This window comes from Carettochelys insculpta, chromosome 32, assembly GCF_033958435.1.
Source record: "Carettochelys insculpta isolate YL-2023 chromosome 32, ASM3395843v1, whole genome shotgun sequence".
NCBI classification, from domain to species: domain Eukaryota; kingdom Metazoa; phylum Chordata; order Testudines; family Carettochelyidae; genus Carettochelys; species Carettochelys insculpta.
Genome location: NC_134168.1, coordinates 9994339 through 10020543, shown reverse-complemented (window position 1 = coordinate 10020543; position 26205 = coordinate 9994339). Strand labels below are relative to the sequence as shown.

Genomic DNA, 26205 nt, shown 5'->3' with positions numbered 1-26205 from the left:
AAGCGTGGAGCCAAAGAGGGGGCCAGCAGTCTCCCCGCAAAAGGACGGAAAGGGGGAGCCCTCCTGCTAAGGGGCAGGGGGCAAGAGTCCCCCACACTCCAGCCACCCAGCAGCTCCTGAGAAAACTAGCTAGAAAGGGTGGGGGAGTGGGGGGAGGCAGAAGCAGCCTGCCTGCCGGGGCAGGAGAGAAGCTGGCCAAAGAAGGCGGGGGGGTGTCCCAAGCAGACAGCCCCATGGAGGCTTCAAGCAGCCAGGGGCTGTCCACCCCCAGCACCACGCCTGTCCACCGTGGGGGAGGAGAGACCCCACAGCAGTCCTGCACGTCTCCTGCAGGGTGTGAGCACCTATTGGAAGGCTGGATGGGTTGACGGACGCAGCCCGCCCACAACTGAAAGACCCCTCTCGGGACAAGGAGGGACCCACTAAAGGAACCGCGGCTCCAAATAGACACGGGGGAAAACAAAAGAGACACCAGGGCAGGGGTGAGGGTCAAAGTTTAAACTGAGGGAACCGGAGGGGCACACCAAGCAGAGAACCCCAGACAGTGCCCACCGCTCCTCAAAGGTGTCCAGGGAGTCGGTGGGCGATGCCCAGAGGAACTCTGCTCGGATTCGTGGGCAGATGGAGGAACGGAAGTAGGCCCCACAGTCACAGGCTGCCCCCTCTGCCAGCCTCCTTCTCCCTGGTTTTCTAAATGGCCACTTTGGCCATGGCCAGGAGGAGGCCGAGGAGGAGGTCCTGCGACTTTGTGGGGCCACGGCTAGGGTGTGATAACATGAGGAGGTGCGGGGAGAAGTGCAGCCAGAACCTCAAGAGGAAGTTGCGGCGGAGCCGGAGGAGGGGCTGCAGCCTGGCGCACTCAGTGTACATGTGCGTCAGGTCCTCCCTCATAGCGCAGAAGGTGCAGGTGTCTGGGGTAGGGGTGAACCGCACCAAGTACACGCCCGTGCTCACCACTGCCTGGAGAATCCTCCAGCTGATGTCCCTGGCGGGCCACAGAATCAACGTAGAATAGAAACTGGCCCACCCTCCGATTGTGGCAATTGGTCCCGCCATTTATGGTCAGGGCGGGACACGAGGGTGGGGAAGTGGGGTGTGTGAAGCACGAGCATGTAGAAAAGATGTCTAGGCACAGTTCGGAAGGGGACCGGCTGCAAGGTGTGCAGCTGGCTGGGATGATGATGAGGGGGTTGTTGGGAGGGGTCACGAGGCTGGGGGCCCACGGAGAGATCCGGAGGGCCAGGAGTAAGAGGGTGACGTGGGGCACCCTCTCGCAGGACCCAATCGAGGTAGACATGGGTAGTCTCTTGGGTAAATAAAGGAGCTGCCGGTCGTATTGGAGCCCCCGGTAACGGTGGAGGAAAGCATGCGCCAGCATACTCCATGCCGGACTATCTGCACTGCTGATGTTGAGCATCCTCTGCAGGGCTTGGAGGCGGAAGACGTGGACCTGAGTGCGCATGCAAGTGATGTCGCGTCCTCCCTCCTCCAGGGGAAGATGGAGTACCCCTGCAGGGACCCAGTGCAGTCCTGGGCAGAAGAACTCCAGGGTTGACCTCTGGAGCTGGACCAGGAACTCCGGAAGTGGGACCAGGGTGTTGAGGCGGTGCCACAGCATAGACAGGATCAGCTGGTTGTGAACCAGAGCCCTCCCATGCAGGGAGAGACACCGGAGTAGTCCTGTCCACCTCTGCAACTGCTCAGCCACCCTGCTCCCTAAACCTTGCCAGTTTTCCTATGGGGAGGGATGCGTGGTGAAAAAATTTAGGCCGAGATAGAGCAGCAGAACCATGCTCCACCGGATGGCCTGGAACGCGGGTGCGGGGGGCGGCTTGTCTACCATCCAGCTCCGACCACCAAGCCAGAGCTCTTGACCCAGCTGACCCAGGCGGAGGAGACTGCCGAGTAGACGGCTTAGCAAGCCACCAGCCGCTCCAGGTCTCCCGGGTCCTGAACCACGAGGAGCACGTCGCCGCCGTACGCCGGCAGCACCAGCCTCAGCTTCAGCTCTTAAAGCACCTACCCCATCAGGCTTTGACAAAGGAGACAGAGGAAGGGCTCGAGGGCCAGGGCGTAGAGCTGTCCTGAGAGGAGCAGCATTGTCGTACACCCCGACCGGAGCGGTCAGGGTCCAGTTGAGCTTGACCATGCACTCCGAGGCAGCGTACAGCACCCAGAGACACCCAACGCAGTGGGGCCCAAAGCCAAAGGGCTGCAGTGTGCCCAGGAGATACCCATGGTCCACCCTGTCGAACACCTTCTCCTGGTCCAAAGACAGGAGGGTGAACGACAGGCCATCCCTACACCCAAGGTCTAAGAGATCTTGAACCAAGTCAAGGTTGTGGAGAATGGTGCGGCCTGGGATGGTGTAGGTATGGTAGGGGTGGACCACGTCCTGCAGCACGGACCTCATGTGGCGGAAGATGGCTATGGTGATTATCTTGTATTCCGTGCTGAGGAGCGGGATGGGACGCAAAATGCGAAGGTCGCAGGGGTCCCCTTTTTTAGGCAGCAGGGTGAGGACAGCCCACCTGCACGACGGGGAGGACGCCGCTTTGCAAAGCCTCAGCCCAGACACTAACCAGGTCTGGGCTGAGGACGTCCCAAACCGCGGTAAAACTCCACGGTCAGCCCCACCATGCCCGGGTATTTATTGGCAGGCATGAGACGGAGGGCTTCTAAGAACTCAGCTAGAGTGAGAGGAAGGTCTAGCCGTTCCCGGTCGCCCGTGCTGACCGAAGGGAGTCTGTCCCAAAGCACCCTGTGGGCGTCGGTGTCAGTGGGATCCAGGGAGAAAAGGGTGGCGTAGAAGGCGCGAGCCGTCTCGCGCATCTCCGCTGTATCCGTAAGAGGGGTGCCATCCTCCGCGACAAGGCAGAGCAACTATTTTTTGGCACCCCCCTTTTTTTCCAGGGCTTAGAAGAATCATAGAAGCCACGATTCATCTCCCAAAGGAGGTGGATTCGCAACCTCACCAAGGCCCCCTGTGTCCAAAGGGCGTCGAGGGTGCTCAGGTCGTCCCTCTTCTCCCGGTACGTGCCACAGAGGGATGAAGCTCCGGGGCTGGTAGCTAGGCGCCTCTCCAGCTCAAGAACCTCCCGCTCCAGCTGCCCTATCAGCACATCCCGCTGCCAGCTGGCCCCCCCGGGTATAGTCGCGGCAGAAGAGCCACGTGTGCAACTTTCCCAGATCCGACCACCGCCATGCCAATGGGGAAGGCGTGCCGTTGCTCCAGCCAGGCCAGCCAGAACTCTGGGAAGGACTCCATGAAGCCCACGTCCTCCAGCAGGCTGTTATTAAAATGCCAGTAGGCTGACCCCTGCTTCCCCGGAGAAAGGGAAGCCTTCACGGCCACCAAATGGTGCTCCCAGAAGGGGGCCGGCCGCACGCTGGAGGAGTGGGCCCGAGAGAGATGTTGTCGGGAGATGTAGATGCGGTCCAACCGGGACTGCATGGATTTGTGGCCCACCACCCGGACGTAGGTAAAGACCGTGTCCTTGTCCGAGTGGTGGTGGCTTTGCAAGACGTCCACTGGGGAGCGATGATTGATGAGCTCCCTGAGGACGTCCGCAGCAGCCTGGAACTGCTCGGTCCCCGTACAGTCCCGCTCCTCGAGGGTGCAGTTGAAATCCCCACCAGGACCAGGCACTCGTGAGGATGGATGGAGTCGAGGAAGGCCGCCGCCTGCTGGAAGAAGGATGTTCTCTCTGGGCTGGATGTCGGGGCATAGACTTTGACCAGGTGGAGGGGCAGCCCCTCCACCCACACCTGGAGATACAGCAAGCGGCTCAGCACGACCTCGATGCTCCTCAGCACCTTGGGCTGCAGGTCTCGGGAGAACAGGGTCGCTACCCCAGCCCGACGGGCCGAGAGGTGACTAAGATGGACCCCCGTCTCCCCACTCCAGCCGCTAGCTGGCTTCGGCGGCCAGAGTAGTGTGGTTATCCTGCAAGAAGGTGACCAAGAACCATTCCCCGCCGGAGGAAGGAGAGCACTCAGCACTTGCGGAGACCTGACCCGCAGCCCCTGGAATTGAATGAGGCAAAGATGATCGGCGATATTTGGACGGCTGGGGAGAATCCTCACCGGAGGGAGCACTGACGGCCCCCGTGGGGCCATGCAGCAAGCCGTGACCGACGCCGAAAGCAATTAAGGCTTCACAGAAGCCGCGGGCCCGTTGGTAGACTGTGGCATCCCTCCTCCCGGTCCCCTTGCCCTCTTTTAAAAGGGCTCACGGACTCTAGGATGGCGTGGAAGTCACCCCAGCGCTGGAGGGTGAGAGCGACCTTGTTCGTGGAACTGCGAACGTCATCCAAGAACTGGTGTACCTCACCCACGAGCACATGGGGTGCTGGGGTTTCGGGGGGCCGAGCACCCATGAGCCCCCTTTTCTTCTTAGCCCCGTGGCTGTTAAAAAAAAAGTCAAAGCAGGGGACGGGTTCTAAGTTCGGGGGGAAATGGGGGTGGCAGAGGGAGAGCAGCCCCAGAGGTGCTGGGAGTGGGTGGTACAGCAGAGGCCTCCCAGCAATCACAGCCTCGGCGCCAGACATCGTTGGACACATGTTGAGGGGAGGGTAGAGGGGGAGGGGGTAAAGGTGTGGAGGATGAGGGGTGAAGGGGGAGGGAAGGGGTCTGGACGGGGAAGGGTTGCAGGTTTTTGGATGGGATATTGATTGGAGAGGGGATCGGAGGTGGGGGTAGGGGCTGGGATGGGAGCGGAGGGGATCTCGGGAGGGGGAACTTCCAAGGGTGGTGGAACAGGAGTTGGGGTTAGGGGCAAGGTGCCCACGTACTCAGCGGCGGGCACGGACGGGGTGGGGGGAATGGTGGTAGGGTCTTCAGGTCCTAGAGTGGAGGGAGGGCATAATGTGAACAACGGTTCTCCTGGGGCGTCCGGGGGCTGGCCGACCCCCGCCGGGAGGTCATCCCTGATTGAGAGGGGGGCCGCACCCTGCATCGGCATGGAGAAGGGAAGGGGGGCAGTTAAAGGGGTGGTAATGAACGGGGAGGGGGCAGCGAGGGTGGGTGGGGAGTAGATTGACAGCCCGCAGGCCTCCAGTAGTCAGCCGTGCACATCCAGGTCCGACGGGGCGAGACCCAGGGCCTCTACCTCCTGCGAGAGGAGGGCGAGGCCGAGGCTCACCTCCTCTGGGTACTCCAGAGGGACAAGCTGTGCAGCAGCCAGAGGGGTGTCAGAGGGGGGCGAGGGGGCGAAAGAGGGAGTCTCTGTTTTTTCAGGCTCCGGCTCCCGGTCAAAAGGGGTGGTGTCCTTTCTGGCCTCCACGGCGAACCCGGTCACCCCTGGCAGGTGATCAGTGGACTGCGGCTGGTGGCTCTTTTTAGTGCATTGCGGGGCACACCCATTCCGTCCTCCGATGGGCTGGGGTGCCGGTCACGTGCACTTCTTTTTTTTCTTTTTCCCTCTACCAGCACCCAGTCCTCCAAGGAGTGGGGCTGGGTGGGAGAGGAGGAAGGGCCAGGGGGCTGAGGCAACAAAGAGGGAGGGAGGAGCCGGGACAGCAGGGAGAAGTGATTGCCCACCCCGGGGTGCGCCCTGCACAGGTCCTGCTGCCAGCCCTGCCTCCCTCTCCTCCACGGACCCAGCTCTTGTGCCTGATTGGACGCCAGTGTCCGCTGCTTCTTGCCCGGCACCACCGGTTTGGGTGCCCTCCAAGGCCCGAGCAGCGATGGATCCATCTGGGACGAGAGGCGGAGGGGCGGTCCCAGGGTCTGTCACGGTTGGGGCACCGCCGGTCTTGTGGCTGGCACCCCATGGGTCGGAGGAGGTCCCGGCCTCCTCTTTGCTCCAGGCCAGGGGACTATGTCTCCGGATGTGCGCTGTCCCCCGGCACAAGACACACTGGCCCTCCCCCAGGGTATAAAAGTCCCGATACTGGGCACCTTGGTAAGGCATCAGTATAGCCCCCTCCTGGGCTACCCCACCCTGCCGTGCCATAGGGTGGGATCCTTGAAGCCTAGGGGGAGGGGGCTCAGGACCCACAGAGGCTGGCCCAGGGCAGTGAGGAAAGGCAGAATTGCAGAGATTCGGAGGAAGGACGGGACGGAGTGGAACACCAACCGCACACCCAGGTCTTCCAGCGGCTCCAGGGGCACGTGCATGCCCCCTACCGCCAAGCCCCTCTCCACCACCTCCTGGGCAGTGGCCTTTGAAGCCAGGAAGAAAACAACCTTCCCGAAAATCCGGGGGCCGCCACCACGGCCGCGGGCCCCACCACCCGTGCCAACGCTCGCACGTCGGTCTCCACGTGCGTCAAGGCAGCCACCAGGAGGCAGCGGACTCCATGCCTCCTCGTGAGCGCGGGGAAGGGGCCACAACCGTCGGGGGTGGTAGTCCTGGTGGAGGTGGAGGGAGCAGGGTGCGAAGCAGCAGCTGCCACCTGGGCGTACAACCTGGGGGCCGAAGAATCAGAGCCCCCAGGTGCGGTGGTGGGAACAGTGGGGCAGGGAGAAGGGGGAACTGTGCCGGATGTTGCAGCAGCAGGGGTAAGAGCCCCTGCCATGGGAGGTTTAGCCTTCTGGGCTGGGCTCTTGCCTTTCTTTTTCCCCTGGCTCTTCCTATCCTTTGGGGGGGTGGGGTTCGGGGCGGGGTCTCCGGAGGACGCTGCAGCGGGGGTGGCAGGAGCCCCGGAGCCTACACCCTTGCCCTTCGCCAACAAGATGGCGAGGACCCCAACGGCCCTGGACGAGGAGGCCGCCATTTCAGGGGTAGAGGGGGTGCTAGTGGAGGAGGAGGGCATCACCAGATGACCCCCCACTGGCTGTAGAGGCCATGATGAGGGGTGCAAGGGTGAGGGAATTTATTGTTGGGGCACTTTAAGAGAGTGGGGGAAGGGAGGAGGAGAGGAGAAGGGAAGAAGGAAGTGGCTGCCTACCCCTCCCCCATTGGCCAGGCTGAGGACCTGGTCAGGTGGGGGCGGGGCAGGAGGAGAGAGGGAGGAAAGGGAGGTGCAAGGAAGGCCACAACTCCCAGCACAAGATAAGTGGCTGCTCCACCTGCACCCGGATGTTTGTGTTGGGGGGGGGGTGGTGAGTGAGTGGAAGGGGAGGGGCTCAGGCACCTAACAGAAAGAAAATAGGGGGGGCCATGGGCACAGGAAGGGGGGGGCAAAATGGAAGTGGGGTAGAACCAGCCAAAGGAGGGGGGGTTGGGGGGAGGAGTGTGCCCGGGGGTGCTAGAGGGTGGGCTCACAACAGCTGCTGCAGAGCCTCACAGGAGGAAGAAGGAGGAAGAGGCAGCTGGTTAGAGTGGGGCTCAGATGGGAAGGGCCCCAGCAATGGCTGGGTGTGGGGAGGCCGTGGCTGCAGGGTGGGGGAGGGACCACCCCCTGACACCCCAACCCCTGACTACGCAGCCACCCCTCTGGAGCCCCCAAGTAGAGGGGTGCTGCCTAAACTCACCGCTCCCCAAGCCACTCTACAGGAGGCTGTGGAGGGGAGCCCAACTGCCGCTTTAAGAAAGCCCCTTACCTCCTCCGAATCAGTGAGTGTGCAGCAGCTGGTAGATGGGAGTGTGGACCCGAACAGGGGGCCAGCAGTCTCCCCACAAAGAATGGAAAGGGGGGGCCCTCCTGCTAAGGGGCAGGAGGCAAGAGTCCCCCACACTCCAGCCACCCAGCAGCTCCTGAGAAAAGTAGCTGGAAAGGGTGGGGGAGTCGGGGGAGGGAAAAAGCAGCCTGCCTGCTGGGGCAGGAGAGAAGCTGGCCCAAGAAGGTGGGGTTCCCAAGAAGACAGCCCCACAGGGGCTTCAAGCAGCCAGGGGCTGCCCACTCCCAGCACCACGCCTGCCCACTTCCCAGTCTCCAATAGGTGGAGAGGGTTCCCAAGGGCGGGGGGAAGGACCCCACAGGAGTCCTGCTGATCTCCTACAGGGTGTGAGCAACTGGGGAGGGGGCTGCCCTGAGAGAATAGGGAACAGCTGGTCTCACTTAAGCTTGCTTTTAGCAGAACAGAACAGAACAGAAGGAGGAGTTTTCCAGAGGCAGCAGGAGGAGGAGAGCAATGCTCATCCACAAGGGGCTAAAGTGCTGCCCAGGAGGCCCTGGGATAGTGGGAAAGGTTAAGCGGGCTCAACACACAGGAGTAGCCAAGCCAGAAGGAAGAACAGGCGGCTGCTGCTGCTGCTCCTGCCACGGCCACTACCTGGAGAAGGTACAGGTGGGAGGACTGGTCTGGGGAAGTGACCCAGGGAAGAGCTGCAGTGCTCATAACAAGGGGGACCCTCCCCACCAGCCAGCAGCCACACAGGCTCCATAGGTCGGAACTGGGAACGAGCGGGGAGGGCCTGTGTGATGATCATGAGGGTTAGCCAGCAGCCTGGGAGTAAAAGGGTTAACCTCCTTAGCCAGGTGGGGTTGGCCTATAGGAATGTAGGTAAGAATTGAATTTTGGCTCCTCCCTCTTCTGTTCTCTGCTTTCTTTTCTTCTTCTTTCCAGCCATGAGGGAAGGAGACATAGAATAGCTCCCTCCAAGAACAGGCCCTCCAGTCTTCTGTCAGTCAGGTAAAATTAAGATAGATCTGTTAGGCTTGATTGTTTTATGGTTTGGGAAGAGGGGTCTGATGTCTGGGCCGTTTTTAGAAATGTCCTTTTACTTTATTTGTAACTTTGTAATCTAGTCATGAGGTTTGCAACACAAATACTGTTGTCAAAATAGAAGTTCTCTCTTTTCCTTTTGTTAACTTGGTATTGGTTAATGTTTTCGTCCTGGTTTTTACTTCTGAGGCTAAGATTTCCGAAGTCGTCTCTCCCTGGTTTCCTTATTATTACTTGGGTGGTGGCAGCGAATTTTATCCCCAAAATCTAAGGTTTTTAGGATTTTTGGGGAAAGTTTATACCAAACCCTGGTAGATGAGGTTTTGGTGGTACTTTTGCTGGCCCCCACTTCTGCATTTATCTTGCTAGAGTGGGGAAGGAGCCATGACATGGTGGCAGTGGTGTTGAGAACCCAGGATTTTTAAAAGGACACAAGTTTTTCTTTTGTGCTGCAAGATTTGCAATTTTTTTCTTTTCTTTTTTCCCCTCTGTTTTTGTTGTTTTGTTTTTGTGCTGCCTCAGGGTGGGGCAGACAGAAGGTTAACTTTTAGCCACACACAGACCACCCCAAAGAGTTGGGTTTTTTTCCTAGCTTTCAGGACAACTGGATGGTTAAGCTAGAAGAGGGCAGGGAAGGAGCCCAGTAAATGCTTTTGCAATCGGGCAAAGTAGCCCTAGAGAAACCAACCCTTCCTAAACAACACCCTGAGGTAGAAGCAGCCTCAGAGCAAGGCAAGATGTCCAGCTCCAGGGACGATTCACACCCTGGAGAGGGGAAACAGGAGCATGTTCTGATGAGTCCAAGGGGAAGTGACCTTGAGGAGGCAGGAGGGGTCAGCAACTGCCCTACTTCCCCCTCCCCAGCTCTCTCTATGTGGGATTATGCCTCAAGTGCAGGCCGGACTCTAACGGACAAAGAGATGGAGTTCCTCATGCAGATGGAGGACAGACGTGCACAAGTAAAGCCGGCCGAGATAGCTGCAGAGACGAGGAGCGCGGAACTAGAGGCCCAAGTTGCACTGGAAAAAGCAAAGCGGGCGGATGTTTCAGGAACTCCACCCAACAACCCCATCACCATTCTGCCCCCCCAGGAGACTCCCCGTGTACCAAGTAGGGGATGATGTTGATGACTTTTTCCTCATCTTTGAGAGGGCCTGCCATGGGTACAACATTCCTCCTTGTCAGTACATGATGGACTTAAGATCACAAATCACTGGTCCTTTACTAGTGGTGGCAGCTGACCTGCCAGGGGGCCTGGCAAATGATTATGAACTGTTTAAGCAAGAGGCCAGACTCAGGATGGGACTCACTCCTGAACAGGCCCGGTGTCGCTTCAGGGCCTCCAAGTGGACCGCAACCAAACCCTTCCCCAAACATGCCAGTCATGTACTACAAAAACTGGGAAACATGGCTCTCTGGAGAGAAAGCCCACCCCAGGAAGAAATATCTCTCCTGATGCAGAGGGAACAGTTCCTTGAGGCGGTTCCGGGAGAAATTAGAGGATACATCCTGGATGGAAAACCAAAAAACCTAAGAGAGGCAGGAATGCTCAGTGCCCAATGGATTGAGCTGAGGGGGAAGAGCAGCCAGGAGAGCAGTCTGAGAGGGACCTTCAACAACCGGGGACCATCCAGATCCCCACTTTGCAGGGAAGAGCCCGACACACCTCCAGCAAGACTCTGGGGTTCCCCCTGTCCCTCCATTCCATCCCCTGGGAACCTTCCCCACTCCAGTGGCGCACCCATGGTGCAATGCTTTAAATGGAATGAAATGGGGCATGTCAAGGCCAACTGTCCCAAGAGTACCAATAGGCTGCAGCTCATCACTCTGGGGCTGCCTCCAGAAGCCTCAGGCCCCGATGTCTCACACATCCCCCCCAGAGCAGCAGGAGACTGTGAGTGTGGGAGGGCGGGAGATTGTTGCACGGAGGGACACCGGAGCACAGCTGTCAGCGATCCACCAATCTGTAGTGCACCCCAAGGCCATAGACCCACAGACTCTGGTCACCATTCAACCCTTCAAGGATAACCCCTTTGACCTGCCTTCTTCCTAGTTACAAGTGCAGTACAAGGGCTGGTCAGGGACTTGGACTTTTGCAGTCCATGATGACTACCCTGTTCCTATGCTGCTGGGGGAAGATTTAGCCAACCACGTGAACCAGGTTAAGAGGGTGGGAGTGGTCACTTGAAGCAAGGTGAACCAGACCTCCACACCTAAAACCTCTCCTGAGCCCAACAGGGATCAGGCTGTATACCCAGACACCCTGGACCCTGCAGTGATGGTGCCTGAACTCAGACCAGTAGCTGCAAACATGGCCTGTGACCCAGTTCCTGAGCCCCAGGCCAGATTGTCTCCAGACCCAGAGGGGGTGGCACAGCCAGTTCCAGGGCCAGAGTAGGTCACGGGGGACACCATGGAGTCGGCGGGGACAGCTGAAGCTACAATTCTCCCCCATACCCCGGAAGAAAGTGAGCCCTCCTCTGTACAGGTGCCCTCTGCTCCTACATTGCCTCTTGTGGGACCTGATCTGACATCTCCAGCTCTCAGAGACCAGTTCCAGGCAGAACAAGAAGGAGATAAGAGGCTCCAAGGATCTTGGACGGTGGCCAGAAATGACCCACTGCCTCTCAGCCCTTCGAACGGAACCAGGTTTGTGGTAGAAAGAGGACTTTTATGCCGGGAGTCCCTTTCCCATGGGCACCAAGAGGACTGGCATCCTCAGAGACAGTTGGTGGTCCCTACTAAGTACCAGGAAAAGCTCTGAAGCTTAGCCCATGATCATCCTGGTGGCCATGCTGGGGTGAGCCGAACCAAAGCCTGGTTGAGAAGGTCATTCTACTGGGAGGGGATGGGCCAGGAGGCCACTAGCTATGTCCTTACTTGTAAGATGTGCCAGTAGGTGGGGATGCCCCAAGACCGGATCAAGGCACCCCTCTGTAGCCAGACAGCCAGCCCCCTCTCAGACCAGCATTGCTGGGAACACAAGGGAGCCAAAACAACAGGGCACTTAACATAAATTCCAGCACAGCCTTTGAAGCTGTGAGAAGCACAGGTGTGCTGCTACAATGTGCCTCTGGGAACATATACAACGATTAGGCTCACAGCAGACAGAGAAGCTTTGACAGACATGGCTCTTAGCCCCTACTAAATAACGTGATGCACACACACCAACATCCTAGGTGGGAAAATATTTACCCTAATAAAAGGAATGTCCAGTAGTCGAAACTTATTGTTTCTCTCCCTTGCAAGTGTAAACTACTCTTGCAAGAGCTGGCGTCGCCCAGACAGACCAGCCCCAATTTGGCATAAGAAAGGAGAAAGAGAATAAAGGAGTACAGAGGTATAAGTATGGGACCTACAGCACCATGATTTTTGAGTGCTTTTCACTATCTGCTGGTCAGCTAAGTGACAGCCTCCCAAGGCTTCTGCAGCTAAAAGGGTCCCTAAGCCTTGTCCCTTATTCGTCTTTCCGCGGAATTGAGTGACCGATCCTGGCTTGGCACCGCTGGAATCGAGAGATGCAAGGAGGGTAAGAAGCACCCACACCTCATCTCCTATCTTTAGTGTACACATCTGTTGAAATAGAGCTCTATACTTTGTTTTCTTTCTTTGGGATCGAGGCTTCAGTTTTGTAACTTGTTTGTGTGTGTAACATCTATACATTTAAATAAGTAGGCATTAGCAATTTTATAACCATATGATTAGAATCTAGTTTAATAAATTTTGGTAACCGTTTGTGCATAAGCCTGACTTGTTTCTCTGGGTTACTGTAAAGCAGCCAACACAATTAAAGAACCTCAGCCGTTTTGGCTATAAAGCCTGGCCATTAGGTGAGAGTACTAAGAGCCTAGCGTTGAGTTGTGCCGCCTCCACGGGGCAAACTCTTGGGCGCCTGTCAGTCAATCCTGACTGCCCACTGCGAAGGGGCTCTGAGCTCTAGCAGTTACAGTCACGGGTGTTTAGGACCTTGGGGCATCCGTCAGCCTAGCCCAGGCTGCCCGCCGCGAAGGAACAGTGCGTCCTAGCGGTTAAAGTCACGGATGGTATAAAACGGGCATAGCTGGCACCTCACCAAACATCCTTGGCCATCGGCTAACACCCTCCAACCCCTCCCCATCATAGAGGTCCCATTCCAGTGGGTAACTGTGGATATTACGGGTCCATTCCAGAAGAAAACCCCCAGAGAGAAACAGTTCATATTGACCTTAGTGGACTTTGCCACCCAATGGCTAGAAGCCGTGGCCCTAGGCAGCATGACAGCTAGGAACATGGCCCAGGCACTGACAGATATCTTTGCCAGGGTAGGTTGGCCCTCAGAGATCCTCACTGATTCTGGGACCAATTCCCTGGCAGGGGCAATGAAACACCTCTGGGAAGCTTTTAACCAGCTCAGGATGGCTCTGATGTCCGAGCCTGTGCTGAGGACCCCAGACTATGATATGCCTTTCGTCGTCACCACAGATGCTTCTGAGTGGGGAGTAGGAGCAATTCTGATGCAGGAAGGACCAGATCAACAACTTCACCCTCTTCTATTTCTCAGCAAAAAATTGTCTGAAACAGAAAGCCACTGGTCTGTCTCAGAGAAAGAGAGCTATGCGATTGTATATACGCTAGTTAAGCTGAGACCATATGTTTGGGGACGGCGCTTCCATCTTCAGATTGACCACTCTGTTCTTCAATGGCTTCATTCAGTCAAAAGAACCAACAAGAAACTCCTTTGGTGGAGTTTGGCACTCCAAGACTTTGACCTTGATGTCCAGCACATTTCAGGAGTCGCAAATGAGGCAGCTGACTCCCTCTCCCGAAAGGAATTTCTGGACTCAATTACAAAGGACATTCTCTCTATCTGTGTTGGTACTCCACGAATGTGGAGACATTTTGTTATTTCTCATGTAGTTGCTAAGAATGTAAAGCGTGCATGTACTTGTTTTCTATGTCTTCTGTCAGACCTCCAGGTAGAAATCACAGCCAGTGTGGCCAGAGGCTGTCCAGCACTGTGTGTGATTTGGAGGGGCGTGTGATGATCATGAGGGTTCTCCAGCAGCCTGGGACTAAAAGGGTTAACCTCCTTAGCCAGGTGGGGTTGGCCTATAGGAATGTAGGTAAGAATTGAATTTTGGCTCCTCCCTCTCCTGTTTTCTGCTTTCTTTTCTTCTTCTTTCAAGCCATGAGGGGGGGAGAGACAGAATATCTCCCTCCAACAACAGGCCCTCCAATCTTCTGTAAGTCAGGTAAAGTTTAGATAGATCCATTAGGCTACATTGTTTTATGGTTTGGGAAGTGGGGTCTGATGTCTGTGCCCTTCTTAGAAATGTCCTTTTACTCTCTTTGTATCTAAGATCTAGGCCCATGGTGGAGACTCTCCACATGTTTTACTTTGACTTTTTCATCTAGTCATGAGGCTCGCAACACAAATATTGTTGTCATAATAAAAGTTCTCTCTTTTTCTTTTTATTAACTTGGTATTGGTTAATGTTTGTGTCCTGGTTTTTACTTCTGGGGCTGAGATTTCCGAAGTAGTCGCTTCCTGGTTTCCTTATTATTCCTTGAGTGGTGGCAGCAAATTTTATCCCCAAAATCTAAAGTTTTTAGGATTTTGGGGGAAAGTTTATTGCAAAACCTGGTAGATAAGATTTTGGAGGTACTTTTGCTGCCCCCTATTTCTACATTTATCTTGTGAGAGTGGGGAAGGAGCCATGACAGCCTGGGTTTTCTCCAGGCCACCATTTCCCTCCCCTTCCCCGATCTCGAGGGCAATGGTGACCTGGCCGGGGAAACGTGGACAAACAGAGGCCTGGAGCCCGGGAACGACGCCAGCCCCATGATGATTCGCCTAACGGGAGAATGGTCATGGAAGGCCAGATAGGGGAGAAAAGGTGGAGGAGGAGTTGCGCTCTATGTGAGGGAGCAGTATGATTGCTCAGAGCTCCAGTATCAGGAAGAAGAAAATCCAGTTGCGTGTCTTTGGGTTAAGCTTAGAGGTGGACGTTAGGGAGGTGATGATGTTGTAGTTGGTGTCTGTTTCAGACCGCCACATCAGGGACAGGTGATAGATAGAGGTTTTCTTCAGGCAGCGAAGTGAAGCTTCCAAATCACAGGCCCTGGTTCTCATGAGAGACTTGAATCATCTGGACATTTGTTGGAAGCCCAATAGATCAGCACGCAGACAATCCCAGAAGTTTTTGGAGAATGTTGGGGATAACTTCTTGGGACAAATGCTAAAGGAACCAACCAGGGGCCATGCGCAACTTGACCTGCTGCTCACAAACAGGGAAGAACAAGTAGAAGAAATAGAAGAGGGAAGGAACCTGGGCTGCAGCGACCATGAGATCGTAGATTTCAGGATCCGAACAAAAATAAGAAAGGTGAGAGTAACATACAACCCCTTGATTTCAGAAGAGCACACCTGGACTCCCTGAGAGACTGGATGAGCAGGATTCCTTGGGAAACAAAGATGAAGGGGAAAAGAGTTGAAGACAACTGGAAGTATTTCAAAGAAGTCTTACTGAAGGCTGTGGGGGAAACAATTGCTGTAAGGGTTAAAATTTTTCTTTTCCACAATAACCAGACCCCACTCTGTAGGAGGGTACTAGGGGATCATCTGCACCTCTTTGAAGTCCCTACCTTGTCGCATTGAGACAATTTATCCTGTAAGCTCCTCTGTCTGGGTTATCATGTACCTTTGTCGTGTAAACTGGCCTCAAGCACAGCTGATGTTTGCAGACACCTCTCAGGACAATTCTTCTGACACTTTCATATGTTAAAGAAGACAATTAATTTCTCAACTGTCTGAACAAACTGTATAAAGAATCCTGATCAAAACAAAAAGCAGCAAGTAGCACTTTAAAGACTAGCAAAATAGTTTATTAGGTGAGCTTTCGTGGGACAGACCCACTTCTTCAGACCATATCCAGACCAGAAGAGATTCAATATTTAAGACACAAAGAACCAAAAACAGTAAGCAAGGAGGACAAATCAGAAAAAGATAATCAAGGTGAGCAAATCAGAGTATGGAGGCGTGGGGGGGAAGATCAAGAATTAGATTGAGCGAAGTATGCAGACGAGCCCCTACAGTGACTCAGAAAGTTCACATCCCGATTTAAACCAGTGTTAATGTTCCGAATTTGAATATAAATGTCAATTCGTCCGCTTCCCTTTCTACAAGGGAGCGATAATTTCTTTTCAGTAACACACATACCTTGAGGTCATTGACAGAATGGCCCATTCCATTAAAATGTTGACTAACTGGTGTGTGGATCTGGAGTGTTTTAATGTCTGTTTTGTGCCCGTTGACCCTTTGTCTAAGGGAGTTAGAAGTCTGTCCAATATACAAAGCATCTGGGCATTGTTGACACATGATGGCATGTATGATGTTAGTAAAGGAGCATGAGAAAGTGCTGGTGATTCTGTGAGTAACCTGGTTAGGTCCAGTGATGGTGTTTGCAGAGAAGATACGTGGACAAAGCTGGCAGCGGGCTTTGTTGCAGGGAAAGGTTCCAGGACTGGTGTTCCTGGGGTATAGACTGTGGCTGTTAGTCAGGATCCTCATGAGGTTGGGAGGTTGTCTGTAGGAGAAAACAGGCATGTCACCCAGGGACTTCTGGAGTGTAGCATCCTGATTAAGAATAGGTTGTAGGTCTTTAATAATTGGTTGCAGTGGTCTGAGTTGGGGGGTGTAAGTGATGAGCAGTGGTGTTCTGTTCTTGGCTTTTTTGGGCTGATCTTGGAGGAGCTGGTTTCTGGGTATGCGTCTGGCCCTGTCGATTTGTTTTTTTACTTCTCCTGGTGGGTAATTCAGGTTTATGAATATTTGGTAAAGTTCTTGTAGTTTTTGGTGTCTGTCAGTTGGATCAGAGCCAATGCGATTATACCTAAGAGCTTGACTGTAAAGAATGGATCTAGGGACGTGTGCAGGATGAAAATTAGAAGGGTGTAGATAAGTATAGCGATCAGTAGGTTTTCGGAACAGTGTGGTACTGATCAGACCATCCTTGATTAGTACTGTAGTGTCCAGGAAATGTATCTCTTGCATGTTGTAATGGAGGCATAAGTTGATGGTGGGGTGTAGATTGTTAAAGTGTCTGTGAAATTCTTCTAGAGTCTCTGTACAATGGGTCCAAATCATAAAGATGTCATGAATGTATCTTAAGTAGAGGAGTGGTAATAGGGGACGAGAGCTGAGGAATCGTTGTTCCAGGTGAGCCATAAATATATGAGCATCTTGTGGGGCCATGCAGGTGCCCATAGCAGCTCCACTAATCTGGAGGTATAAATTGTCCCCAAAATGGAAATGATTGTGTGTGAGAGGAAGGTAACAGAGGTCAGACAGCAGATTGGCTGTGGTGGCATCAGGGATGGTGTTCCTGGTTGCTTGTAATCCATCTTTATGTGGAATATGAGTGTACAGAGCCTCTCCATCCATTGTGGCAAGGATGGCGTTATCAGGAACTTTTCCGATGTTTTGTAATTTCCTCAGGAAGTCGGTGGTATATCGGATATAGCTGGGAGCGTTGGTGGCATAGGGTTTGAGGAGGGAGTCCACGTAACTGGATAGTCTGGTGGTAAGGGTGCCAATACCTGAAATGTTAGGGCGTCCAGGGTTTCCAGGTTTGTGGATTTGGGGAAGTAAAGAGAATAATCCAGGCTGCGGCTCATATGGTGTGTGTGAGTGAATGAGGTCCCGAGTAGCAGCAGGGAGTTCCTTCAGTAGTTGTTGTAATTTCCTTTGGAATTCCCAAGTGGGATCAGTGGAGAGAGGTCTGTAAAATGTGGTGTTGGAGAGTTGTCTGGCTGCCTCCTGTTCCTAGTCTGACTTCTTGAGGATGACAACAGCACCCCCTTTGTCAGCTGGTTTGATTAGGATGTCTTGGTTATTTTTGAGACTCTGGACAGCATAGCGTTCAGCATAGTTGAGATTGGGTCTCCTTTGGCATTGTTTGTGTATCATGTCAGACTGAGCGCGGTTGCGGGAGCACTGTACGTAGAAGTCCGGACTTTCACTACCACCCTCAGGGGGGAGTCCATGAAGAGTTCTTCTTCTTTTGTTGTTGGTGGGGGGTGTCGAGAGAGTCAGACTGTTGTTGCTAAGTGTGCTGGAAAAATTCATTTAGACGGAGGCGGCGAAAGAAGGCTTCACGGTCCCCACAGAATTGTATTAAGTTTGTGGGGGAAGTAGGGCAGAAGGAAAGACCCCGGGATAACAGAGACTCCTCTGCGGGACTGAGCTGGTAATTTAAGAGGTTAACAGTGTTGTTGGTCGAGCCACTGTTATTGTGGTTGAAGTATCCTGAGGACTAAAGTAATGAAGAAAATTTATTCTCTTTTCTTTTTTGTAGCTAGAGGAAGTGTGTTTTATAAATATCCTGTCCGGCACTGGTAAAGTTTCGTACCGTGGGATCTTGTGTGGATGCCTGTTTGTTGATGATGATTTCAAGTTCAGAGACAGAGAGTCCTGAGAACTGATTCTCAGGGCTCCCACTTTTTTGGAAGCTGGCAGCCTGCATGCATGCAAAAAAAGTTTTCTTTTAGGTCTCACTCTTGCCTCGCTGCTTTGACCTCCAGCCTCGGACCTTTGGGGGACACTGTACCCCAGGGGAAAGTGGCTTCTCCAACAACTGGCGCTGTGAGCAGGTTGGCTTGGAACTCCAGCTGGAGAGGTCGACGATGAGGAACGGGATCGGGCCACAGCACGTATTTAAAGGGTAAGGGATCCATTTAAAATCCCCTGGTCTCCCTCCCGGTTCTCGTCCCTGACTGAACCAGCTGACGGTAAAAGTCATCTTTTGTTCCTAAATTTTCTCCAGGAGGCTTGAGAGAGATTTAAAACGTTGGGTATAGCTAACATAAGGTATTGGGTTGTTGCTGACTGACTGATGGCGAGTCCAAGCGCATGGTTTTGAGAGAGTGAAGTCCGGAACAGAACCGCAGCTTCACTGGCACTGTCAGTGTTACTGAACAGCTGCTGAAAGCAAGGGCGGTTTCTCCCCGGCGCGTAAGAAGTGTGAGTGAAGCTGACAGTTTGTCTGGACTCCCACACTATCCTTGGAGAGGGTTGTGTTGCTGGACACCTGTGCTGCCCTTTGAGAGGGTAGTGCTGCTGGGCTACTCTGCTGTCCTTGGATGGGAGGGAATCCAAGTGATACATGATATTGTGCTATCATGGGTGGGAATGCTCCCTTGAGATGGTCTCCAACTGAGGGGAAAGGCATCTCAAAGCCTGGGACTCCCTTGTCTCAGATAATCAGAACTTACAGTGAGCTAGGGAAATTGCCAGCACGTTTGAACCTTGGGAGACAAGAAATTGATGAGCATTTGGAATGGCTATGCTTACGGGAATGCCTGGAAACAGTGGCCACTAGAGGGCATTTTTGATTTGGAAAAGCTTGCTTATTTGAGAGGTTTCCTCAAGGAAACACATCCTAACTAGATGGAATATTGGTATCTCTGGGAGGATGCGGCAGAAAACAAGAGGAACCAAAGCATAATGACTAGCCAGAAAGACTTTATTGAAAAGCTGCAGCAAAAATTGGGTACTCTAAGGAAACAGCCCGATTCCCCAGAATCTCCGTCTGTGCCCCCCACTCTACTCAGCAACAGCACAATTCTATCCTCAGTTGCCTGAGAATAAGGCGACCCCAGCCCCAATCCCTGACCTGCCAGGGGACCTTCTGGATCTGTGGACAGCTGGCTTCCGCCACCCCTGCCTCCCACACATCCACCGCCTCCACCAGATCAGGCTGCTTCTGCACAAATAAGCCAGACACTGTCTAATCAATCAAAGCAGGCCCCATCTCTGCGCCAGACAGAAGCACCCTTCACCCCACTTGAACCGGGCCATCCTGATATGATTTATGAACCCATTAAGCCCATAAGGGAACATACTCTTCAGGAGTTGATTCCTAGCTTTAACCGTGAGTTGCTTAAAGCTGGCTGGAAGCCAAACGGAATTTGCACGGACACAAACATTGTTATAATTGCGAAGGGTGCTCGCCCATTTGAAGTTTCCTTTCAGCGACGCTGCTTCCCGACTTTATGTAAGAACTCACAAGAGTTTTCACCAGCGATTGATATTTCTGATGAGGGTAACTCATCACAAGTCATGGCGGCTCCCCTTAGTATGTTTCCAGGGGCTTCAGGAGAGGCTCCACAGCGGATCCACATCCCATGCACTGCTGCTGACCTTTGAAACTTGAAGAGCATTTTGCTTCCTTTCCAAGACGACCCCCAAGGATTCCGTGAGGAAATACAAAGGCTTCTTAACATTTATAACCCCGCTCATCGGGACATGGACTGGCTCTTCAGAGGTAATCTGCGTGCACATGACTATGCAGCTTTAATTCGGCAAGCTCAGTTAGCAGCTCCACATCATGAGGGTGCTCAACGGCCAAATGATCCTCTCCCTGGTCCACTCCCCCACTAATGATAATGAGGAAAATGATTTGAACAATGACTTGAAGGGATTCCTTAATGCAATTACAGAGGTTGTCCCAGTGCGGCAGGACTGGTCAAAAATACAAGCTGTTAAGCAAAAGCCAGATGAACCTCCTGTCTCATACATTGAACGCCTCCTGTCTGCCTTTCGAAAATTCTCCCAAATTGACCCAGAAGAGGAAGATAATCATCCCATTATTGTCACAGTTATAGTGGACAATCTCCTCCCTGAAATCAGAGACAGGATTAAAAATAACATTGTAGGCTCGAGAGAGCACACAATCCTTCACATTCAGGGGGCAGCAATTCAGTTTTGGGAAAGCTTGCAAGCTGACAAAGCAAAGAAAAAGGAATTAGAAACACTTCTCATGGCCATGCAAATAGCAGATCTGCAGAAAAAGCAGAACCCTAAACAGCGCCCAATTTATGCACCGCTGTCACCTACAAGCTGAAACTTTATTCCATTTTCTGGCCAACTGAACTTTCCCCAACAACAACAGCAACGCTCACTAGCTTAGCCCCAGGGACCCCAAAGAACTGGGCAGTGTCATTAATGCGGCAAAAATGGCCACTGGAAAAATGAATGCCACAAACACCAGCAGGACGTAGCACAACAGAATCGGGGTCTCTTACAACACCAGAGACAGCTCAATCCTGCTGCTGCTCCCTGGCCTGATCCTCCGAGCAGCCAAGACCTGCTTCCACAGATTATCCCCGGCTGTGTCTACACGTGCCCCAAACTTCGAAATGGCCATGCAAATGGCCATTTCGAAGTTTACTAATGAAGCGCTGAAATGCATATTCAGTGCTTCATCAGCATGCGGGCGGCAGCGGCGCTTCGAAATTGACGAGCCTTGCCGCCGCGCGGCGTGTCCAGACGGGGCTCCTTTTCGAAAGCACGCCACCTACTTCGAAGTCCCCTTATTCCCGTGAGCTCATGGGAATAAGGGGACTTCGAAGAAGGTGGCGTCCTTTCGAAAAGGAGCCCCGTCTGGACGCGCCACGCGGCGGCAAGGCTCGTCAATTTCAAAGCGCCGCTGCCGCCCGCATGCTGATGAAGCGCTGAATATGCATTTCAGCGCTTCATTAGTAAACTTCGAAATGGCCATTTGCATGGCCATTTCGAAGTTTGGGGCACGTGTAGATGTAGCCCCCACGTGTTAGCCACTTGGGAACTGACCAACATTATGCCTGTAATTATTAACAGTGCTGTGAGGTCCTCACATTACCCCTTCGGACTTCCCCACAAGTTCCCTAACCTTTTACCTCAATACCTGTGAACGGACATCCCCACACATTTTTCCTTGACACTGGAGCTACCCTTTCTACTTTTAGACCATCTGAAACCTCCCGCCAAAAAGCTTCTTCTGTGATGAATGTTGTGGGAATAGGAGGTCAGTGTATTCCCCCTCCAGTCTCAGAAACCACACCTGTGACTCCTGGGCCCTTGTCAGCTGAACATTCTTTCCTGTTCTCTCCCTGTTCTCCTGCAAACCTTATGGGACGTGACTTGTTGTGTAAATTGGGAGCAAAGCTCTATTGTAGAGAGGAAGGGATATTTGTTGACCTTCCTCCCTATCAGACTCCAACTTTGATGGTATTACCACTCTCAGAGGCATCTCAGATGTCCCAGAGACATTGCGGACAGCCCATGCAAATGAAGTTGGGTTGCTTGCCTCTGCAACACCAGTACAAATAACAACATGCCTTTCCCAAGGGTACGCCAGGATTCCTTGTTGAGGGAGGCAGAAGAGGGCATTAAGCCTGTAATCTCTTCCCTCCCTGAACAAGGGATACTTGTTTACACAACCTCACCATGTAATACACCTATACTACCTGTGAAAAAGGGGGGAAAAGTTGATAACCAGGGTAAAGAAGTCCATAGGTTTGTGCAAGACCTGAGAGCCATCAACAAGTTTGTAATCCCAGGTTTCCACTAGTACCTAACCCTGCTACTATTCTTTCCTCTGTTCCACCCACGTCTAAATGGTTCTCTGTAACAGACTTATGTTCTGCCTTCTTCTGTATTCCAGTGCATGAGGATTCCCAATTCCTCTTTGCCTTCTCTTTTCAGGGTCATCAGTTAACTTGGACACGTCTTCCCCAAGATTATTATGAAAGCCCTACTTTGTTTTCTCAGTTTCTGAAAGCTGACCTTGATTCCATATCTCTCCCCTGTGGATCTGAACTTGTTCAATATGTTGATGATGTGTTGATTGTCATTGAGACTGAGGAAGGATGTAAAACTGATGCTCTGCATGTGTTAAAATGGCGAGCTGAAAGGGGTCACAAGGCCTCCAAAGCCAAATTGCAATTTGTAAAACAGGTTCAGTACTTGGGACATTTACTTTCAGGAGATGGCCGCTAGTTAACACCTGAGCGGATCTCACAAGTACTCTCCATTCCTTGCCCATTAACCAAACGTCAGGTCCCCAAATTGCTGGGTGCTGCAGGATATTGCAGATGGTGGCAGGGGGAATGTTATATTCTGTTCTCATAGAAACATTGTTTTGTAAATGAATGCCTACTGATGTTCCCATGAAGTTCAATATTGTATTCAGCATTGTTAGTGAATCCTCCTTCATATTTTCATGAAATTCAGCATTGTTCTGTTAATGAAATCCTGTTCATGTTCTATAGGACTGAATAACTCTACCTCCCTGTAACTTACCTTCTGTTAATAATCTATAGGAACTTTACCTCCTGCTCTATAGGGAATTACCAGAGCGGAATGTCAAATGAGCATTAGGAATTCAGTTTGAGCTGGAGGAGTGGATAAGGGAATTATGAGAAGCTCTCCCCTGGTTTGTTGGGAGGGGAGTGAACAAAGGAGGAGAGGAGGTATAAGTATTGCTCACTTTTTGTTGTAAGGTGGGCAGGCTTTGTGGAATATATCCCCCTGCACGCTATTTTGGTATAACTAATAAAGTACTTAGGTTAATCTCTTCCACTCTCCGTGTGTTATTGGGCCAGCGTTGCACACCGGGCACGAACTGCCACTGTGCCACCTCGAGGAGGAGGCAGCACAGACAATGGATTCCTAATTTCCCTGGACTCACCAGACCCCTTACTGTGCTACTCTTAGACTCAGCACCTGATCCTGTGAACTGGTCTCTGGATTGTGAATCTGCTTTCCTTTCCCTTAAAACCCTTCTCTCGCAGCCCACAGCTCTTGATTTACCTGACTATAGTAAACCCTTCACCCTATTTTTGTCATGAGCAGGACGGAATCACAGCAGGAGTTCTCTGTCAACACTTTGGGCCCACAGCCTGCCCAGTAGCTTATTTTTCAGCAACCCTGGACACAGTAGCCCATGGGTTTCCAACCTGCCTGCGAGCAGTTACAGCTGCTGCTGAATTACTTGAACAAGCTCAACCTATCACATTCGGCCGAGCTGGCTTTTATATTCAAATTCGGCACATTAACACATGGTTTAAATCGTGATGGGAACATTGAGTCACTATAGGGGCTTGTCTGCATACTTGGCTCAATCTAATTCCTGACCTTCCCCCTACCCCTCCACTCTCTGATTTGCTGACCTTGATTATCTTTTTCTGATTTGTCCTCCTTGCTTACTGTTTTTGGTTCTCTGTGCCTTCAATATTGAGTCTGGTCTGGTCTGGCTACTGTCTGAAGAAGTGGGTCTATCCCACAAAAGCTCTCTTTAGAAACCATTTTGCTGGCCTTTAAAGTGCTACTTGACTGCTTTGTGTTTTGATTAGGTCACAGTGTTATCTTCCAGGTCCCCCATGTTGTCTCTGCTCGCTTGCAGCGACACCGCACCCAGCATCTGTCTGTTCGGAGGCAGAGCCATATGAGAATGTTCTCCTTTCTTCCCCGAATGTTGTCATTCAAAGATGTAATGTACTTAACCCAGCGACTCTTTTTCCTTTACCTGCTGATGGTGAACCTCACACCTATGACTGTGAAGAATTGTTTGAACACTGTGTTAAGCTTCACCAAGATTTGTCTGACCAACCCCTGGAAAATACAGATCTGGTATTGTACACTGATAGGTCATGTAAAAGAAATCCATTTGGTGAACGAGAGGCTGGTTATGCCGTGGATTCAGATGCGGATGTTTTAGAAGCCTTTTCTCTTCCAGGTATTGGATCAGCTCAAGCAGCTGAACTTATCGCTTTAAGCCCTGCTTGCCTCCTGGCTTCCGGATAGTCTGCTGCTGTTTACACTGACTCAAAATATGCTTTCTCTGTCTGTTATGCGACAGGACAAATTTGGAAACAACGAGGTTTCCTTTCCTCTTCCAGCTCTGCTATCTCCCATGGTCCCCTTATCTCCCAACTCCTTGATGGCATTCAGCTCCCCACATCCCTCTCTCTTACCCATTGCCTGGCTCACACAGGTGCCACCAGCCCTGTTTCTAGGGGTAATGCAAGTGCTGATGCTGCGGCCAGACATGCAGCAGCACGTGGACCTCCGGCTCCCGTTCAGATTCTGGTCTCTCTTTCTCTCCTTGTTTCTTTGCAGGATCTGATAGAACCTCCAGACAGCCGCTCAACATGCAGAGAGAAATCTTTGGGAGAAAGCAGGCTGCTCCTTATCCCCAGCAGGGATCCTGGTTGCACCTGATGGCCGCCCTGTCGTCCCGAGATCTCTTACACGACACCTTGCTCAGGTGACTGAGCTTAACTAAGGAGACTGTTGTGCTATTTGTTTCCAAGTTTCTGTGCTATTACTATCCTTTCTATTTTTGAGATTTAAGATGGGGATTGTTGTCCTTCTCCTAACAGTAAGACAAACCTTAGCATATAACTTTCCCCACCCTTATCGGGAGGCGGTGCAGGAAAGTGTGTCCCTCACCAACGCAAGTGACTGTGGGATATGTGAACAGCTTAGTGGAGGCTCATTACAGTTTGTCCCAACTCCTGCCTCCCTTTGGGCAAAATCCCTAAATTTCAGAATTACTGGTAATCAGTATTCTAAAGGGTAGTGGGTGAATGCCCAGAATGAAACTGCACAGCGAGGAGTACATAGGCCTGTGGAAACAGGCAGATCTGGCATAAAAATCTGATTGCCTCAGGGATACCCCTAACTCAAGCACTACATCCATTCAGGACTATGCATCCATTGTGTTTTGAAAATGAAATTGGCACTGGTAAGCACCTGGGGTGGGTCCCAGAAAATATGTGTGGTCATGGCTAGAGTCAGATGATGGACAGTGGGTCACCAACCCAGCTGATAAAGGAAATTTCTCTCGAGGAAACCAATCACCTTCCACATTACTCCTAGATATACTTCTTCTCTGGTTGCCCCCTCTGCCAGCCTCCTCTCCCTGGTTTTGAAAATGAACACTGTGGCCATGGCCAGGAGGAGGCCGACGAGGAGGTCCTGCGAATTTGTGGGGCCACGGATAGGGTGTGATAACATGAGGAGGTGTGGGGAGAAGTGCAGCCAGAACCTCAAGAGGAGGTTGTGGAGCCGGAAGAGGGGCTGCAGCCTGGCACACTCAGTCTACATGTGCGCCAGGTCCTCCCTCATACCGCAAAAGGTGCAGGTGTCTGGGGTAGGGGTGAACCGCGCCAAGTACACGCCTATGCTCACCGCTCCGGGGAGAATCCTCCAGCTGATGTCCCCGGCAGGCCACGGAATCAAGGTAGAATAGAAGCTGGCCCACCCTCCGATGGTGGCAACCGGTCCCGCCATTTATGGTCAGGGCGGGACACGAGGGTGGGGAAGTGAAGCATGTGAAGCACGAGCATGTACAAAAGATGTCTAGGGGCAGGTCGGAAGGGGCCCGGCTGCAAGGTGTGCAGCCAGCTGGGATGATGAGGAGGGGGATGGTGGGTGGGGTCATGAGGCTGGGGGCCCACGGAGAGATCCGGAGGGCCAGGAGTAAGAGGGAGGCGTGGGGCACCCTCTCGCAGGACCCCATCGATGTAGACATGAGCAGTGGGCAGCAGGGCAGCCTTCACCTCCTCGAGTACGCGCTGAGGGAAGCGTAGGGTGGAGAGCCCCACGTGCCGAGCGAGTGCTGGGGCCTCCATCCAGTAGCCCCGGTCGTAGTCCAGGAGGTCTCCGACCCTGCTGGTTCCACTGAGGACTAACCTCCAGTGCACCGCGGGAGACGCTGATGCCTGCACATAAAGGTAAGGGTTGTGTAGCAGGGGCGCCATGAGGAGGTCTTCCCCCGTGGCTGCCCCTAAGGACCTGGAGGTTGCGAGCAGAGGCCAAGTGCGGAGGAGATCCTGCTAGAAGGCCAG

General features: G+C 52.8%; 1 long non-coding RNA gene across 1 annotated transcript; it reads left to right on the top strand.

Moving 5' to 3' along the window:
- The first annotated feature begins 7706 nt into the window (after positions 1–7706).
- LOC142005088 (uncharacterized) lies at positions 7707–25729 on the top strand. The gene is made up of 3 exons (XR_012643066.1): positions 7707–8169; positions 8455–8520; positions 24473–25729. It is a non-coding gene; the product is annotated as an uncharacterized LOC142005088 (long non-coding RNA).
- The last annotated feature ends 476 nt before the right edge of the window (positions 25730–26205 follow it).